Source organism: Onychostruthus taczanowskii, unplaced genomic scaffold, assembly GCF_017590055.1.
Source record: "Onychostruthus taczanowskii isolate IOZ18803 unplaced genomic scaffold, ASM1759005v1 scaffold5, whole genome shotgun sequence".
Classification (NCBI taxonomy): Eukaryota; Metazoa; Chordata; class Aves; order Passeriformes; family Passeridae; genus Onychostruthus; species Onychostruthus taczanowskii.
The window spans coordinates 9512369-9526902 of NW_024502568.1; the positions used below are offsets into that span (position 1 = coordinate 9512369).

General features: G+C 46.4%; 1 protein-coding gene across 7 annotated transcripts in view; it reads left to right on the plus strand.

The window, feature by feature from the left end:
- The first annotated feature begins 9676 nt into the window (after window positions 1-9676).
- The window catches only part of ADD3 (adducin 3), a 92485-nt gene continuing 87627 nt past the window's right edge, over window positions 9677-14534 (plus strand). For 5 of the 7 annotated variants that reach the window (XM_041415371.1, XM_041415373.1, XM_041415370.1 and 2 more), the window contains exon 1: window positions 9882-10066. The gene's annotated coding sequence lies outside the window, so the exon portion shown is untranslated. Of the gene's footprint in view, window positions 9721-9881; window positions 10067-14534 lie in introns of those variants that run through there. The other 2 variants (XM_041415374.1, XM_041415368.1) reach the window with 2 other exon arrangements.

Here is a 14534-nt window from a genome sequence, read left to right on the forward strand (position 1 = left end):
CACAGAAGTCAGGCTAGTAAAAAGGCAAAACCTTATGGGCAGGTCACACAGCAACATCAACATTTAGCTGAACTGCAGGACCCCAGAGCACTTCCAAGACCTGGCTCTCCTATCTGCAAGTCCCATCTGCCCCTAAAGCCTGTGACAAGAGGATCCTTCTTGGAAGCTTTCTAGACCATGTTTACCAGCCCAAACCTGCTGTGTGATGCCTCCTCCAGGACAGATGGGACACTCAGGGGAAGCTCAGACCCCCCCAAAAGAACCAGGGCTGAAAATGCAGCTAAATGCACCTTGGCACAGCCTCTGAAATATGGCTGCACAGCCCAAGGGCATCCCCCTCTGCTTCCTTCTGCCTCCTGTCCCCCTTCCCTGCTGTGCACTTGCTCGAGAGCCACCCCCGGAGAGCCGGGAAGCAATGTGGGGCTGGGACAGTGTGTCATCAAGATAGCTGCTGATAGCAGAGCAGACAGAGCTATTTCCAGGATGATTAATACTATTAGCACATGCTGAAGCTTTAGGCTAAACATAAGCTTTAGAGGAATGGATTTTGGTGTAAAAAGTGAATAAATGAGACAACTGTCAGAACAATGAGTGGTGAACCAAGTAAAGATTCTTAGTGTAGGAGATGCAAAGCACAGCCTGCTGGCCTGTTTTCACTGAACCTGCTGGTAAAATTCCCCCTGCCCTTCAGGCTGGGGAAATAGCTCAGCAATAGCATGTGGCACAGAGGTAACCCAACCAGCAGGCACCAGGGCTGCTCCCACAACTAATTAGCTGCATGGCATTTGAGCAGAGGCACGGCGATGGTAACACCCTGGGATCCAAGGCACTGATCCTCCCCCAGCCCAAACCATGTTCCGCTGCTCCTGGAGCCTGTTTGAAGATCTTTGTGCTGCCCTTTACTGTACATACCTTGAGTGCTTGCAAGAGTACCAGTGTGAGGTCTCATCTGTCGCTGAATAAAAAGCACGTCTCACAAGGGCCATCTGACTTATGCTGTCTTCTCATAATCCCCATTCCAGAGGTCCCAAATGCCATAATTGAAAACCTGCTGTTCATCCCCTGAAAGTCAGGTTTAACTTATTGTAAGCAGCTCCCAGAAGGACAGTATTTTGCATAATCAGTTACAGGGGATATGGGTAGCATTTTTCTGTTATTCTTCTCCTGATACTTTCCTCACAGGAGAGCAAGCAAATAAAATGTAGGCATAGCTGGGCAATGTCTTCTTCCCCACTTCCTTTTTTTTACCCCAATCATCAATCATACTTGTTTTCTTATGGCTATAGCATTGTATGTACAGTTCTTCATTTCCTTTTTGAAAATTTATTTTTATTTTTCCTACACAACACATCTTGAGAATAGATGTCTTGAACAGATTCACCAAAGTCAGGTGGGTTTGTTACTTTAGATCCATGTCTGCAAAGAAGTCACATGTTCAGGGCGTTTCTCTGGAGTAGCTAATTCAGCTTGGGCCCAGCCACATGATCCCCCTTTCCAGTCTTGCCTTATGGCCTCTGAGGAATGTTGCATTGGCTGCGAGGGAATTACTAGGTCTTGGCAAGACATGTTAATATCTTCGCAAAAACTTGTTAGGGACCAAGACTTCAGCCTCCAACTATTTCCTCTGATAAAGCAGAGTATTCACAGCAGTTCATTAGTCTTGAATTGCCAGTTTGACATTGAGAGAAATGAAAGTTCCCCAGAAACCAGAGGGGCTCTGTAAGTAAAACTGGCTGGTGTTGTCTGCCTGCTAGCAGGCTTCAAAACAGAAGCATAGTGTTGGATCCAGTTAGACAAATCAGTGGCTCAGGACACTTTAGTCGAGGATTGGGAAAATGAGCACCCAGGTAGAAGAAAGATTATGAATTATGGCCATACCTGCTATAATGGGATTTGAAAGACTATCTGTCAGGACATCAGAAAACTTTGGCTTGGGCATGAAATGTTTTCTCCTGAAGATGTGCCCATGTTCATACACCAAGTTTGCAGCAGCAACAGAATTACAGCAGTTATTTCGTTGGGTTTTTTTTAACATGCAGTGTCTTTCTATTAGCATCCAACATTACACTGATAATTCTTGAAAGTACCAGAGCATGAGTATCATATCTGCATCTGGATCTCTCTGCCAGGAAGCTCGTTACACAGCATGGAAAGAATTTTTTCTATCTCATTTGGAATCATTGATAACAATATCACAAGTGAAGGGAATGTATTGTTCATCCATGAGATGGGAAGGAATCATTCCCACAGTCCCAGCACATTGCTGTCCCAAGCACATTGTGTCCCAGGGTGGGCACAACATGCCAGCTTCCCAAAGCACTTGTATGATTGAGCTGAGCTTCAGAGCACAGCACAGAGAACATTAAAGGAACCTGAGAGCTGGCCCCTAGCAGCAGCAGCAGCAGCCAGCTCCAGCAGCTGGAGTGCTCCATCCGAGGAAGGGTATCTATCAGTCAGATGCTCAGAAAATCCCAGCTGACTCAGGGCCCCATTTCTTGGCTATGTGCTGGCCTCTTTACACCTCTGGTGTTGGAAAAGGAAGTGGAACAGCCGGTTCTCATGTATACGTTCAACAGCTTTGAAAAGCCCCCCGTTGTAGAAAAACGCAGCAGAGCTGCGAGGTCTGGAGCTGGTTTCCTATCTGAAAGCCAGGCAGGATGCCTGATCTGTAGCTGCAGCTCAGCTTGACAGAGGGCCAACTCCAACACCGCTGTTCTCATCTGCTTCAGTGTCAGATGAACACTTGTGTGCCATTTTCCCATCCACCATCATACAAGCCTAAACCAAAGAATTACGTTCCCCCGGCTTTCTATAACGTGGTGGCATGAATTGCTGTCTTGTTCAGAGCCATTTTCTGGCACCCAGCTGGCACTGGGATCCAAATCAAGGCCCCAGTTCAGCAGCTACTCAGTGACTTGTCCCAGTGACATTCCAACCTCCCTTGCCCTAGTTAGACACATGTTTAAAGAACTCACTACAGCCATGTTTAAGCCCTGAGAAAAAAGCATCCCAGCAGAAGGGCAGAGAACCAGCTCGATCAACCACACACAGTGAGATGTGTTCAATGCTCAAGCCAACTAATGCAAGCCTACTAATGGGTAATCCTGTGTCTACTCTTGGCAGAAGAGTGTTATTGCCCCTTGGGGAACAAGTCTTCCTGGTCAAAGATTATCCTTGTGGAATACATTATCAAACCAAAGTAATGCATGTGTATGTGTATGTATATATATATTTCACATGGATTCATATGACATGTAGCATATACATATGTCAGTCCATCTGATGGGGTAGAAATCAATGGGGAAGTTGTAACTACATGGAAAGAATGGGAATTTTCTGGTAAGCCTCAGCATGGCAGAGACTGTTCTCAGAGGTCGTAAAAGACTTCTGCAGCCTGCTAATTATACACTAGCCAAATCTTATTACAAACAAGTAATAAGTATAGGCACGTTTGTTGGTTTTGCTAATGACATTAATGTCCTTTTTGATGATTTGCAGAGCTCCAGGAGGCCAGAGACTCAATTTGTACTGATGTATCTCTCACTCCGGTGAAGTCTAGGAAACTCTGGATGTTTGATAGTTTTTCACCATCTATCTTTAGACAACCCAAGATCTGTTTTCTGCACAGTAGTTTGAGCTGCTTCATCTGCTCTATAACACACACATTCAGAACTCTAACTAGATAGTGGATTTGTGTATTATTTTCTGGTATGTAAGTGATGGTGTGTAGAATTATGCATTCTTCTTAAAGGGAATTTGTTCATATACCCTTCTTGTTCATTCCCTTCTTAAAGGGAATTTGTGCTTTTACTTCTCCACAGTTTCCTTATCTCCCTCAGCTGTGACACTGAAGTCTGCTCTGTAGATTCATTTATCTTTCCCCTGTGGAGAACCAGAGAGTTCAGATATCCCAGTGAAAACCACAGACTTTGCAATTTAGGGTAAATCATCACACGGTAAGAGACATACTTGGAAATAGTTAGTACACATTCTGAAGAATTACCAGGATTTGCTGGGCAAAGAGAAGCAAAGGTTTTTCTCTTTTCTCTCTATCCACATACTTCTGTGACTGATTTGAGTTTCCAGTGTCTGTTTGCACAGACCTCATCACTGGTCCCACTGCCCTTCTCCACTTCCTGTCTGAGAACAAATGGAGACAGTCAGCAGCAGCAATCTCACATCCTTTCGTATGAAAACCACTGAACACAATTTGTCCCACCAGGGAAATCAGTGCTTTAAGTATGTGAGTAATTCACTGATTTCACAGGAATATCTCGGGATGGTTTTTTTCAGCCTGCTCCGATGGCTGCAGTGACAGGAGGACACTGCCCTGGGCACACTCTGGATGCTGCAGGAGCTCTCTGTAGGCACTGCTGGCCCGTGCTGCAATCTGGGGAGCCCTGCTGTGCTGGGGCAGCGAGCTCCTGCCCCCAGCTTTCCATCCAGCCATTCCTAGCATTACGAATCCCTGGGAATACACTCAGAAACTACAGATGAGGTCATTCCCAAGAGACTGCTTAGGTATTTGGGGCCCTTGACACTGAGAGGAGCTAAAATCTTACACTCTATGAATGGTTTTTAAAGGGAAAGTGGAACTCTTTTTATAGTACATTAGCTGTTTGCTAATCTTGAATTGGTAAATTATTAAGTCCTCTACAATTTGTTTGTCCTTATTGTTATATACTGCACTAATACACATTCTTCTATCTTACTTGCCTCCTAAGAAGCTTTGGGAGTGACAGTTACTTATCAAAATCCAAAATAAAACATTATTCATGAATTAATATTGTTTATGCACATTAACAAATCTGAGGCTGATTTCATTGCTGTGCTGTCCTTTCAAGTGATCCATCAAATACAAAAAGCAACACTTGGCCCTAACAGCTCTGAATTTGACTTGATGCTCTAAACTTTGAAACATTTGTCCAGGAAATTGCATCACATGCTCCTCTGCAGGCCCTGAGATAGCAGAAAAAGCATAGCATGCCAAGATACCTCAACAATGAGCATGGGGGACTCTGTCTTTGTCCTGTATTCAATTTGTCTTGGGGTAATGGAGAAGAAAGTGGAACTCCAGGATAGTTACAAAGAGCCTTTTTCAGACTTACTGAGTCAACATGCACATCTATCAGTGTGCCATGACCTTAGGCTCCCATACTTCCAGGCTCCTCTCCCCCAGGAGAGGGCTGGGCTTCCCAGCTGGTGTGTGTCTGGTGAGAGCACACCGATATCAGAGATGGCACTTGAGCTTCAAGTCACCATTAATGTGCTGACAAAGAATCCCCACCTTGTTCAACCAACACAAATCTTTTGCCTGAGCGTAGATGGTGCTGAGTCAATAAATGTGGGTTTCTTGATGCAAAGGGACCTGCTGTGCTCCAAATGCATCATCAGAATCACAGATTAGCGATGTCTTTTTAAAAATGTGCTCTGAACATGAGTTTTTCCTTCCAAAAATAACTTTTATTTTGTTCATATTAGAAGAGCAGGATGTTCTTTCCTGTCCTGAAGGGATAAGGAGGAAATGAGAACTATGGGGTTCTTATATGGTATGAGCTACTATTCTTCTGGACTAGTGCTGTGAATCTTGATTTTTTTTTCTCCCCAGGCTTAGCATTTTATTCCCCATGGACCTCATTTTGCATTCATTCATGCTGATGTTACTCCAGTGAAACTCTCTGATATCAAAGGCATTCCTCCATGTTTACAACCTCTCTCATCCTAAGGCAATAGACATTAGAAGGGAGGCAACCTACTGAAGGCAGTGCATGCTAAATGTCTCAATTCCCTTTTCGAATGAGATAAAGTCAGTTGAGAGACATGAGTGGGGGCAGAAAGCATCCTTTCCTGTACTCTGTGTTCAAGGAAAGAGACAGCAGTTTGGAGGAAATGTGAACGTAATGGACTGTACATTTGTATCCCATTGTACCGAGGTCTGACAGGAAACACTTGGGGCTTGATTCAGGAAAAAGTAAATCGGATCCCTTTATAACACTCTCATAACCCCGGTTATCCTGCAATATTTGACTACATCCCTGTCTTTAATGTATATATTCTCACAGCTCTCTCCAGAAGACCAGAAGGAAATCTGGTCACTGGGGAGCAGGGGAGGCATGGGAAGAGATTTTACAACATTTTCCATCCGATGGCCCTCCTGAGTGACAGCAAAAGGCCAGCAGCTCTTCACTTTTAAACCAAAGGGACTCCTGAGCAGCTGCCATTATTGACTGCCACCATAAGCAGTTCCTTACATGAGGAAAGCTGCAAATACCAAAATTTAGATAATTTCTGAGCAGCCTCTGCCAAGCCCATGAGAGCTTTTTGTTGTCATTGGCTTTCACTGTAAAGTGTAGATTGTTGCAGTGAGTTCCCACCACACGTGCAGGGCCAGAGGCTCCTCAGCAGCCACTGCAGAATCCCTTGGTTAGAGGTTCACCCTGCAGCAACAGGGAAGAGGTTCCAGCTCTCAGCATGCAGCAGCTCTGTTCCTCAGGCAGCCCGCTGGGTTCTGTGGGATCTGTGCTGGTCCCTGGAAATGCCTTTAACTGCTCCCAAGGGAGCTCCCTCCCAGAGCGAGCAGGGTCAGGGAGCTGTTAGAGCCTTTGTCTGTGGGGAACACGCAGTACCACCAGTGCTTGGCATTCTGCTGTACAGCTCATGAAGCTGCAAAGATTGAAAAAGAAACCACCCCCCCACACGTGACCCAGAAGAGACGGATTGAGGACATAATGCCCCTGATTGAAAAGGGAGGCACCCAGGAAACCTTGTGGTATATTTATTATTTTTTTTTTTTTAACTAGAGCTAAAGTAATTTGGCATGTGTGTCCCCTGAGCTACTTCCTAAACCACAGCTGCATGAGGAATTATCTAGCTCTTAGCTGAAGTAACTTCTCAAAAAAAACCCAAACATGTAGGTCATCAAAGTGCTAATAAAAAAAATCAAAAAAAAAAATGTTGATGAATCTCTGAGCAGTGCTCTGATTATCTCTCTGTGGGGAATGAAGAACTCATTAACATGAGCTCCATGCCACTCCCTCGTCCTTTCTCTGAGTTTGGCATAAAGCAAGGAAACAAATGTTTGTGGTTTGGCCAAGTTTCTAATGAGTAGCTCAGCTAGGTCCACTGATTAGACACGTGGCTCTATGGAGGGTGAAAAGGCTGCCCTGACATGTAAAGTGGCAAAGAGTGGCAAAGCATTTCTGCCACACTGGGTTCCCAAAAAGGAAATACTTTACTTCTTGTGTGGATTTTTTTCAATGGATTTAGCAAAAACTGTACACAGAGAGGGTTTCCTTGACATGGCCAACAGAGAGAAACAGTGTGAGGTCCAGAGAGGGCAACTAAGGCGGGTGTATGTCTGAGGGGTCCCTCTCCAAAAATTGTTGTTGCAGCTTGCTATGTGTTTGGTTTCACTTGTTAAGGGGGGGTTTGCTACTAAAATACAGTCCAAACCCAGAAGAACAGTCCTGCCTATCATCTGTCCTCCCTGCTGTGGGTGTTACCTGTCCCACTGCACAGAAGGATGTCTGCAGAGCAGCCCCCAGGCACTGCTGGAGCCCACAGGCAGAGGTCTCCATTTGCTGCATCACCTGCAGCAGCTGCAGCACAGAGATCTGCCAAACTAAGAATGGCCCACTCCACTGACTCTCTGGAAGCACCTGGCAGCTTTTCGAAGGAATGAACAAAAACTCCAGAACTAATGGGAGAAGTCTCTTCCATGCAGGAAAGTTTCTCCTTGACAATGTTTGTAGTCCATTTATAGCCTGAATCATCAGTACATGTCAGCTTCATATCATAATCCTTCCAACACTAAAGTAGAACTCATCTACATGCCCAGGAGAAGAAAACTCACCCTACAATAAACCTGAAAGGCATCTGCTGGGATAAGCAACTGCTGCCTCTGAAATTCAAATATCAGGGTGTGTGATCAATGTCACGCAGCACCTTAGCACTCCTGAGACATCAAGTCTGTCCCCTGCTGCTGCAGACAATGCATTGTATAATGACTTTAATAAACTACAACTTAAAAGCAGTGAGATTTTCCATTCCAAATACCCCCTCAGAAAAGTCAGTATTTGATTGCTGTAATGGTTAACAGCTCTCTTCTGGTTTCCAGCTGAAATTTGTGTGTGGCCGGTTCCTATTCAATCCCTAATGTGCCTGCACCGTCTCTAGTAAGCAGTTGTCTGGGCCAGAGCTCAGAATTCAAGGCAATTCCCAACCCACCAATTTAATTCCAGTATCACCCTCATTTTCAAAACCACACCTAAAATTTGTAATTTATTGGCCTCTTCAGGTTCAAGGTTTATTAAACATGATACAGCTGTAATTTTTTTTCCAAAAGGAAATAAAAATGAGGGGATGAACATGGATGGAACAGCCCTACTAATTCCATGAGTGTTAAACTGAATTAATAGGCAAATTGGAGAAAGCAAATTGCTCCAACCTTCATAGCACAGTCCACACGTAATTATATATTCTTCCTGTGCCCAAGGTAAGTTTTAATTTCCAACAGATAGTTAAAAGTCCTGTACTAAATAACAGATGCTGTGCCACCTCATCCCCTTATTAGTGGCCGGTACCTGCAGGTTCCGTGGCGCTGGTGCAGTCAGGTGGAGCCATCTCAGTGCTGGGTACACGTTTGCAAAGTTAAAACATGTTCTGCACCCTCTCTGTATTCAAATCAGACACCCCATGGCTGGACAGATTGGTGCCTCAGGCACTTTTTTCTCCAAGGACCTCTCAAGCTCCCAAGAGCCCTTGCTTGGGATGGTCCTGTAGCTCCTCCACTGCTGTGATGCTGACTCCATCAGAAGAGGGTCCTGGCACACAGGGTCTTCATCCTACCCTGCTCCAGCCCTTCTGCTTTCCCCAAGACCACAGTCCTCGAGGCACTCTTTAAAAAACGAGCAGTACCCAGAATTAAAAGTTTTTGTCCCCCGAATATACGTGGAGTAAGTTAATGTGTGATTTTACACCTGTGAACAGCAGTGCTGATTTCAAAGGGACCTTCTAAGACTTTCAAGCATATTTTACAAAGTTTCCACTTTATCCTGCTTGTGGATCGTGGGGACTTGTTGAACTTGAGGACTTCTGCATCTTAGGAATAATTAAAAACATAATTAAAATACACAGGAGTTTTTTGTTTTGGTTTGGTTTTTGTTTTGTTTTTTGCATAAAAAGGAGAACTATCACCCAGTGCTTCCGTGGCTTCAAACGTCAGATCAGAGCCGCTCAGATGTAACAAAACCAGCCCTGAAACCGAGAAACCAAGTAACTTTGGGTGGGGAACCAAGAACAAGGATGATTTCAGCCGCAAAGCGGAACAACTAGAGAAAGCCAAGAAAACAAAAAACAGGGAGAGAAAAAAAAAAAAAAAAAAAAAAAAAAAAAAAAGAGCGAAAGAAAGGACAGTGTTTGCCAATATGACTTTAGCATTTTGTGCAGCTTTTTTTAGCCAGGGCTGCTCTCGGCAAAAGAGCTTTCTCCTGAGCAGCACCAGCCATCTGGAGAAGCCGTCTGCCGCCTTTCAGCCTCAACAACTGTTTAAATTTCTCACAATTTCACTTCCAACCCAGGGTTTTGTTGTTGTTTGCTCAGGGGGCGTGGATTCTTTATTCATTTTTCCCGCACACACCTCCCTGTGTGCCGGCGGCCACCGCGGGGTCCCTGTCCAGCGGCACGGCCCCTCGGGATCGATGCTCCAGCCCCGCACTGCAGGTACGGCAGGGGCGCGGGGCGGGCGGCAACAATGGAGCGCAGCCGGGGCGGAGGGCACTGCCGGTGCCGCCGCCCCTCGGCCAAGTTGGAAGCCGCGGAAGGGCGAGGGAAGGCGGCCGTAATTCCAACTTGGCCGAGGGGCGGCCGGGGAAGGGCGGCGGGCGAGCCCCCAGCGCTGCCAGATAGTGATCCCGAGCGGGCGGGCAGACGCGGGAGGAGGAGCCCAGGTGTCCCTTCCTGCCACATAGTGCGCCGCCCCTTTCCCCGCCCGCTCCCGCGGTGGTGCTGGCGCTCCCGCCGCCGGGCGCGGGGATGGACTGCAGCACAAAGGCGCGGGCCCGCTGAGGTAACGCTGCCCGGGCTGCGGGCACCGGCGGGGGGACGGCGGCCAGCGGGGATCTCCCTTCCCGCCCAGCGCGGCGCCGCGGCCGCCCCGGAGCCGCGGTCGGGGAAGGGGGGGCGGCGGCGGCCGGAGGCCGGCGGCGGGATGGGGCGGTGCGGGGCACCGCGGGGCCGAGGGGGAACTTGCCCGCGGGTCTACGCCAGCTCTCCGCCGGGGGAGATGCTGCAGTGCTGTCGTTCTGCCTCGGCGCCGGGCTGAGGAGGAGGACGGGGCTTTAAATAATGCGCCTCCGCTCCGAAACTCCGCTAATCAAATAAAACCTTGGGAGTGATTGTTGTAACTACGAGCTGTCCTTGCTCCACCGCGAGGCTCCGGGCTCCCTACGCCTCTCGGAAAACTTCTTGAAATCTACATTATTTGGGGGTTTTCTAGTGGCGCGCAGCTCCACCTTGGCCGTGGGTCGCGGTGCGGAGAGCCCGGGATTGCGCTTCCCGGTGCGGGCTCAGGCATTCCGGTCACGGCAGCGCGGACCCACCGGCGTGACCGGCATCAGCCCAGCGCCGCTCGCTGCTGCGGGCTCGCCCTGGCCACCCAGCCCCCTGCTCTGCTCGCAGTTTGGAATTATCTCCATTCTGTGCTTGTCCTAGGGAGGAGGAAATTCAGGATTGCTGCCTTGAACTTTAGGCTCCAGAAATGAGGATTTACGATGGGCGTTTTGGGAGTTTGTTCCTCGGTGTTGGTCAGTTTTCATCTCGAATTAAAAAGCTTATTTAAGAATTCAGAGCGGAGTTATCAGTCAGTGTGCACTGCAGACTTCAGGGCAGGCAATGTCTGCACGGCTGAACGATGGGTTTTTGGCAGGGAAGCCTTGGAGTGGCTCTGTAAGGAGGGTAGAGCGTGCCTCAAAAGCAACGACGTGGTCGTGGAGGTGGGTTGTCTCTGTTTCTGTCTCAGCATCATTATGTTACAGGCAGGTTGAGCCTGAATCTGCTGGTTTTCATTCACATGTTCTGGACTCGTGTCTGGAGGGTAGTGATGTGATACCGAGTGGAGGGAAAATGTGTAGGCATGTGCCTCATCTGCGTAGTTCCACTATGTGGAGGAGTTAAGTTTAAAGCAACAAATAGATAAAATCAATGGCAATGAATATCTGGGCCAAAAAAATGAATGGCCAAGGGTTATAAAAGCATGAATGTATGGAATTGCTGAATTGTGTGGGAGAAGTTGCTGCTTAAATGAGCTTTGGTACCAGACGTAACCTCAGCCTTTCAGAGAGCGCTTTGGTGTGCCTGGTAATGAGCTTTGGTACCAGAGGAATGAAGCTGACAAACGTAACCTCAGCCTTTCAGAGAGCGCTTTGGTGTGCCTGGGGCAGCTTCAGGCTGTCTCGCTTACCTTCTGGTCCAGTTGCTGATGACTGGAGTGCAGCACAGGTGTGGCAGAAATCTGGCTGTGTGTGATCTGCTGGGAGAGGACGGTGGTGGCTTTTGGGGGAAGTGGTGCAAGACTGGGGCAGGTTCTGCGCGTGTCTGCTTTGACAGCAGTTCTGCTGTGAAAAACTCCCTTTTGCCTCCCTGCCAGGGTTTGCCTTGTACCAGGGAGTTCTCAGGGCTACACACCCGGTCACTTCAGTGGCCTTGCTGGCTGGAAACTGTGTGTGAACAAATTGTACAAACCTCCTTGGCGGCATCCAGTACTTGCAGGGAAGGAAAATGTCAACCCAGGGGACAGCATGAGCTCTTTGACTGGTATCAGACAAGCTCCTCAATGCTGATTTGAGTAAGAAGTGCATGTATTTCTCAATGAAACAAAATTATAATTGTGTAACTAATAGAATAGACTATACCAGTTTTAACTTTAGATGTTGACATGTTAACACTTTTAGCATTAGTTGCTTTATTTCTCAGAAGATATTATTACTTGAGTTTAATTTTTCTTGGAAGAATGTGAAGTCCCAGGCAGGAAGGGGTGGGCTGCTTAGGGGTTGAGTGTTTAATGATAGAGGTTGCTGCACGACGATGATGATGATGATTAAGCACGTCCTTAATTCCTGACCAATAGATGGAGTGCTGCTATGCTTTAGGATATCTGGGGATTTAATGGTCTCTTGGTTAAATCAGTCATTATCCTTGTCTCTTGCCTGAGGATTGAGGCAGCTGACATTATTTAAGGGAAAGGTGATTTTAGGGTGGTGCATTCAAGCTGTCATGTACCCCACAATCATCTAACCCAAAGAGAAGATGCAGGTGATGCTCTGACCCCCAGGCTTTGCAGTGCTTGCAGGGTGGTTGGACCGGAGCGATCTGGGGGAGCGGGGCAGTGTCACTGCCTTGGCCAGCAAGGTGTACTGCAGCCCTTGCAGTGCCCCTTTGCTGGTTATGGAACGAGCTGGTGGACAGGGCTGGCTGAGCCCAGCTGGGCTCGGTGTAGCTGGGCTGGAACGGTCCCTGTTGCATGTGATGTTAGAGGTGACATTGCACGCAGGGGCCGCCAGCTTTTGTTCAGCTCCACTTGTTAGAGGCCAAATGACCTGGCATAAGACTCTGTTTGCTGTGAAAATCGTGAGAAATTAACACGTAAGAGTGAAAATCGTGAGAAATTGACATGCAAGAGATGAGAAATTAAAACTGTTTTAAGAAAGGCCAGCATTAGTTTGTTTCCTTTTGTAAGGGAATGTTTTACGGATCAAGAACTGAACTGAAAGAAGGCAAAAGGCTGCTGGGTTTTCCCTTGTTAAAATCATCATTGCCAGTTAAAACTGCAGCGCTGTCCTTGCTGCGCTGTGGATGGTGCTGGAATGATAATGCTTTAAAAAAACAATTTTAATTTAGGGGAATAGCTTGCCTCACTTTGAGATGGTGCATAAAATTGCCTTTTTGCTCGCACTTTTTAAACTGCGTATGAATTCTAGTTTAAAAAAATGTCCTGTAACTTCAGCAGCCGTAGTAACCTCTGGCTATTATTTCCCTTGTAAATCAATTTTGCATTTTCATAGTGCTGTTGCTTCAAAAACCGAATCGGTCATTGTTTTGGTATTGACTTAGAAGAATGCAATCTACATTTTTTAATAGCATTGCTTCCCCTTACATCACAGGCTTTTCTTCAAGCTATGTTTTGAAATGCCTATTGCCATATGAGAGATGGTGGTGTGGCTTCTGGTAGGATTCTTGGGGGTTAGTTCTCTTTTGTGTAGTGTTTTTGGGCAGATGAAGATGAATAAAAACTACTTGACAGGGAGCAAGCAGTAACTTACTCATTGTGTGTTAATATTAGTTCTGTTTGCCCAGAGTCTACTCTGCTCTATATGAACTCTGAGTCACTTGACATGTGGGAAAACACTTTTGTTTCTTTTCTGTATTCAAGATAACACATGTCATTGTACATCATTACAAATGGGATTTTGAGGGATTTCATTTAAAGATATCCTAGCAAGTACATGGCTCTTTTTGCAGATAATTTGTGATCCGGATTATTAATTAAGAGAAACAAATTTTAATTGGTTAGATAAGAAAGTATGTTCAGTTATGGCATGCTCTTAATCTGGGTTGGTGGCAGAGGGATGGCAGTTCAAAACTGTAGAGTAAACTGCAAAATGTTGACTACTAAAAACTTGAAAATTTCTACAGATTCACTGAGAAGTTGGATAGTGGGAGAAGGCTTGAGAGCATCACACCTCAGTGGGAGGGTGATGGCTTCCAGTATTGCCCCCTGGATCATTACAGTCTGATGAATGTGATGTAGGTATCTGTTTATTTAGGACTCTGGGAGCATATTAAACATTGTTTGTGTCTTATGGTAGTAATGTCAATTCTGCTCAACAAGGATGCAATTCCGCTGTTACAAAGTGCTAATTAGGGAAATATTCTAATAGCCTCATTCATTGTTCTCGTCTGTTAAACTGTTGTGGTCTTGGCTAGGAAGAAACTCTTTTCTTGCCTTGTATTGTCTAGCGTGTTAAAATCCAAGTGGCATCAAAGCAGGAGGAAAACTCACAGTTTTCATGTGAGCCAGCAGGCTGAGGTGAGGATCCGTAAATCACGGGCTGGTGTGAGAGCTGGGGCTTGCTTTGTAGCATTTCACGTTGTGTTTTCTTGACCCACAGCAGCTAACAGCTGGTAAATCCCTTCTCCCTCGTGCAGCTGGAATCTCCTGAAGTTACTTCTCCAGCTGAAGTACGTGGCAGTCCTGAGCAGCAGGAGCTGACAGCAGCTTACCGCTGCTCCCATTGTCGCTGTGCTGCCCTGAGCGAGTACCTGGCGTTACTGGCAGCCCTTCAGCCAAGAGCTGAACTCTGCTGTGTTGGCCAGACCAAGAGGATTCATTGAACTGCTTTGAAAATCTCTGCTTGTTGTCTTCATCTAGATCTGTAATAACTGTCTATACCTGTAATGACTGATCCCAAGCTTTTTTTTTTTTTTTTTTTTTTTTTTTTTTTTTTTTTTTTTTTTTTTTTTTTTTTTTTATTTTTTGT